This window comes from Gavialis gangeticus, unplaced genomic scaffold (assembly GCF_001723915.1).
Source record: "Gavialis gangeticus isolate Ggan-Ray unplaced genomic scaffold, GavGan_comp1, whole genome shotgun sequence".
Classification (NCBI taxonomy): domain Eukaryota; kingdom Metazoa; phylum Chordata; order Crocodylia; family Gavialidae; genus Gavialis; species Gavialis gangeticus.
The window spans coordinates 9,783,375-9,788,383 of NW_017729025.1; the positions used below are offsets into that span (position 1 = coordinate 9,783,375).

General features: G+C 44.5%; 1 protein-coding gene across 1 annotated transcript in view; it reads right to left on the minus strand.

Annotated features, from left to right (window-relative positions):
* Positions 1–5,009, minus strand: part of MNAT1 (MNAT1, CDK activating kinase assembly factor) — a 215,422-nt gene that overhangs the window by 209,969 nt on the left and 444 nt on the right. The window lies entirely within an intron of this gene.

Below are 5,009 nucleotides of genomic sequence, written 5' to 3' on the forward strand. Positions count from 1 at the left end.
CGGCCCTTGTAGAATGGCACAAACCCTTTTCACTTAAAAAAAATAATAATAATAATAACCCTCTGCTCCATCAGTTTTGAGCCTATTAGGACAGCAATTAGAGAAGCCTCATTGGATGCACTTACCCCCTAATGAATCCTGGGAAGTAAATATAACAGGGTGCAAGGGAGACTACAGAGTCCCCACGGGAGACCTTTATGAGCAGATGCCTCCCCGAGTGAGGAAAAGTGAGGTCTTGAAAAGTATAAATGACTTGTTATGCCGCCGTCTCCATTTCAGAGCCATATCAACAAGAGGGAGAGAGAAAAATTAATCCACTTCCCGCAGGGCAAAAAAAAAGGAAAAATAATTTAAGCCTCTAATAAAGATCCCAACCATGTTGCAAGGAGTCTCCTGGGGAAGACTGGAAAATTGATAGCACCAGAACAAGCTCACAAGGTGCCCTATAAGGTCAGTCAGCCAGGAAACCGAGTTGCTAGTCTGCTGGAGGAGTGTTCCTCTAGGCCTGTGGCCCTTTCTCCCAAGGGTGCCCCCTCCCATTAAACATGGGGCAGAAGCCTGGTTGGTACAGCAGAAGGTTGGTAAAACAGACCCTGCACTTCAGAGAGGTCTTTTCAACTCTGGGGACCCCCGCATCCACTCTCTTTGGAGTTAGGGGTCACAGGAAGCCTGGCTTTTCAGAGAAGGGCCTGTATGAACCAGTTTCCCTTCCAATCAAGAAATAAAGGGGGTCTGCACACAGGGGGTGATGGGGCTGGATGGCTGGACCAGCCCTGCTATTAATTACTTTTTCTATACACAACTTTTGTGCCTGATTGTCAGGGGCCATATGGTACATTTTACAGCCAACAGTAAATTTCCTTCCCCAATCCTGTTTGCGGCAACAATCTTCATGTTCTTTTAATACACTTTTTGGTGGATGCATTTCCTTTCCTTTTTATGCAAGTAAAGCAGTAGGGTACTTTAAACCTGCCTACTAAAACTCAGTGCAAGCAATGAAAACCAAGCAGGCCAAGGGAAAGAAAAAAAAAAGTCAGTCATGGTCTCAAATGAAGCTAGGTGAATGAAAACACCACTCACCAGCACACATCCAGTCTCTGCACATTTCGAAACCACATGAAGAACCATCCAAGCAACCAGGAATAGTCATGTGTGTGCAAGGGCTTTGGAAGGCAAGTCCTGAGACTAAACATTTAATGCAAAGCAGAGCCATCAGCAGCCTTAGAAGCTAATACTGTGCAGAACTTCAAACCACCCATCCTATTCTTGCTTGAGTCTCCCCACAAAAAACAAAGGCCTTTAGGCCAGCCATTTCATTTGTTAATCAAAAGATGGCCACCCTTTTTTTTATATGTATTTTTAAACATAAATTAAAAAGACTATCATTGCTTAGATTAGACTAAGCATTTCCATGCTAAGCCTTATCTTACAGTAGTTCTTAACTGCCAATTTGTTCTCTCATACCATGAGAGGAGAGATTTAGAATGGAAAAGGATATTTCAACCTTACTGTAATGCTAAACATACATACAGTTCCCCACTGAATCACACTTTTGGTGATACCGGTCAGGCAGCCGTAACTAAGGGAAATAAAACATTCCCATAACATTAAAGGTTGGCTAGGATCCACCAAAGAAAGTTGCGGTGGAAGATTGACCGGCAGGGTATTTTCGGTAAAGGCTCCTTGACTCCCTCACACTCATGCGACTGACCCTTATATCTCAGCCCCGTGTACTTCCCACCCGGGTCCCAATCCACGAGCACCCGCAGACTTCGAAGGAGCTGAGTGCAGAGACCCACCCATGCACAGTGAATTACAGCATAAGGACCAGGACATTTGAACTATTATCAGCCCTGCTGATACAGAGCCATGCAGGATGTAATGATTTTGCGCAAGAGGGTCAAAGAGCAGCAGACAACCTTAACTCAGAAATTCCTTAACTGTGTTACTATAAATTGTATTTAATTACTTCCTTTCTCCCCTACCCTCATGATCAGATCAGCAGCCTCAGTGTCAGAGCTGGCACCTGGCACTCCAACTTCTAGACCAAGTTTTACTTGGATATCATTTGAAACTACTAAATCAGTGGGGAGCAATCTTTTTGACAAGTGTGCCTCAAATGAAGCCCAATCTACTGCTCTGCCTTCTGCTCCATGCCCTGTGCTCCCTGCCTTACCTGTGCTACACACAGCCTTCCTGATCTGCCACATACCACGCCCAGAGGCTGTCCATCCCATTTGTGGCACATGTGCCATGGGTTGGCCACCCCTGGACTAAATTATTAACCCATCAGAAGAGGATTATAACATAGCCTTGATAATAGAAGAGCAACATTAAATGACTGGACACTAAGAAAGAAAAAAAGCCAGCTGTGTATACTGTTAACATAAAAAGTCCACAATTACAACAAAAGCCAGGGAAGTTCAGATATCGGAAATCCACAGTGACTTTCACTTTACTCCTTGGCTTGTATGTTTTAAAGCAAAGAAGTGTTGCAGAGAAGAGTCAAACTAACATGTGCTGGCTTGTTCTGGAAGTGACAAGGAACCTGTACAGCCTTGAAGGCTTTAAGCAGGGGTGCATGATCACCAAAGCTGCTACCCTCTGCTTTCTGCCCTGTGTTCCCTGCCCATGTCCTGTAGAAAGGGAGCATCCCTTCCATAGCTATAGGATATGGAAGGCATGTGTATTCTGGGCATACCACCTTTGTCTGCACTAGGCTGCTGACCTGTTAACTAGTACGCATCTTCCAAAACTTGCTGTAGATGAGGTCTGCGTCTCTTCTCCCCTCCAGCTGTTTAGTGGATCAGCAGCAAGTGAAAGTAAAAAGCAGACCTCCCCTTTCCTCCTACAGCTTCACCACAACTTCAGTGCCTATAACTAGTATTCTTCTGGGAAAAAAAGTCCTATTCAAAGGAAGGAGCAGAGCAGCAATATCCTAAACCTAGACAGGCTACAGACAGAAGCAAAAACAGCACTTTCCAAAAGCAGAAATTGCTATGGCCCAGAATCTCAAAGACTTTGGTACCTAAGCCCCGCTGAAATCCACGGGCGTTCAGTACTTAAGGTTTGTGGATCTGGGCCCACTTCCCACTGCCCAAATCTAGCACGCTCTCTTGATAACCATGATTACCTGAGGACATGTGAGACTCCCCAGTTCATCACCTTTCATCCAAACACAATCTGAGAATCGCTGCGACAGGGATTTCAGCATTCTTTGACAGCAGTTATTGATAGGATTTTTCCTTGGTTTGGGTTTCAACTACTTTGGAATGCACATTTTTTTCCAACTATTTGAGTTGGTCTAATAAAAGATATCAGATTTATCCAAAGAACCTTGTCTGCTTATGTCTACAGATCTATGAATCTTTTTCCAAGGTGTAGATTGCAGCTGTGTTGGTCTAAGGACACAGGCAGACAAGGTTCTTTGGATAAATCTGATCTTTTATTAGACCAACTCAAATAGCTGGAAAAAATTCTTCTCTGCAAGCTTTCGGGTAATAAATACCCTTGGTCAGGCTGAGGAAGCATCTGCAGTTGGTGTGTGCTCTTCCTGGATGGAATGAATGGTGAAGAGGCCAGAGGCTGCTCTGCATGCAAGACAGGCAGTCAGCGGAGATGCAAATTGAGGAATCAGTGGGTGATGCATGCCAGCCTCTGGCTTCTTCACTATTCATTCCATCCAAGCAGAGCACACATCAACTTCAGGTGCTTCTTCAGTCTGATGAAGGATATTTATAGCCAAAAGCTTGCAAAGAAGAATTTTTCCAACTATCTGAGTTGGTCTAATAAAAGATACCAGATTTACTCCAAGGACCTTGTCTGCCTATCTTATTCTGAGAGCTTTCAGGACAGCTGAGGTCAACAGATGCATTCCCACTACCTGTCTCTAGATATGGTTGTACAGGTACGTGCAAACTGGTCTGAGGTACTCTTCGAAGCCCAAACATTTACCCAGGCCTTTACTGGAGGTGTGCAGTGGTGTATACGTATACTGTGCTATAGGGAGAATATCATATTTAGTTAAAGATTTGCCATGGTGATTACAGAGAGACTAGTTCTCTGACCTTTACCTCATGTCAACAGCATGGCATTTATTTGGTTGGGTAAGTGTTCCCCAGCATTGCCGAATGAAGCCCATACTGTTTATATCTGTACAAATCCTTATAGGCAGAGACTGGTCACTTTTTCTTTTTGACTGAAGAAAATAAACTGATGCGTAGTTTTAAAAAACGACATATGTACATCTAACATCACTGAATGCAAAAAAATTAATGCATTCCACACTTGCCCATGCTTTTACAGAAGCAATATAGGAAAAAAATACCACATCTAAGATCTGCAGGCAATACCCAAGTACATTACAGACGTGTCAGGGTGTTTGCCGGGGCATCTCATTCTGCACAAGTCCAGAACAGGATTTTTATTCATTCATATTTTAAATTTCCCAGCCAAACTTCTGCCAACACAGCATGTTTTCCTTATTCAGGGCAACACAGTGATGAAGCTTTAAGTCAGTTGCAGCTTCTTTAAAACAATCAAACTGCCACATAAAAAAGCCTCGGGAGGGGGAAGAGGAACAAAACCAAACCTGACTGATGCTGTAAAGAATAGGAATTGCTTCTTTTTTTTTTTTTAAACTTTATTTTTCCCAAGCTCCTCAGGAAGCAGCACTGGATGGGATCCCACTCTTGAAATCTTCCAAGCACAGCAATTGCACAGCTTCTGTTGGCAGCCTGCGCCAATGCCGGACTGCCCTCAGAGCCAGAAAGACCCCCTGCTTTCCAACCTCAACTTCCCCTGCTGCAACTTGGGTCCCGTCTCCTCCAGTCACGGAGAAAAACCCGTCTGCATCCTCTCTGTCACTGCCCGTCAGGCATCAGAAGGCTACAATCAAGCCCCTGCAACCCAAACTCTTTCAGCCTTTCCCAGCCCCATGCAGGATGGCCTAAACCACCACCCCGTGCACAAGAAATGCCCCCCCCCCATGCAAACACCCTGCTGCCACA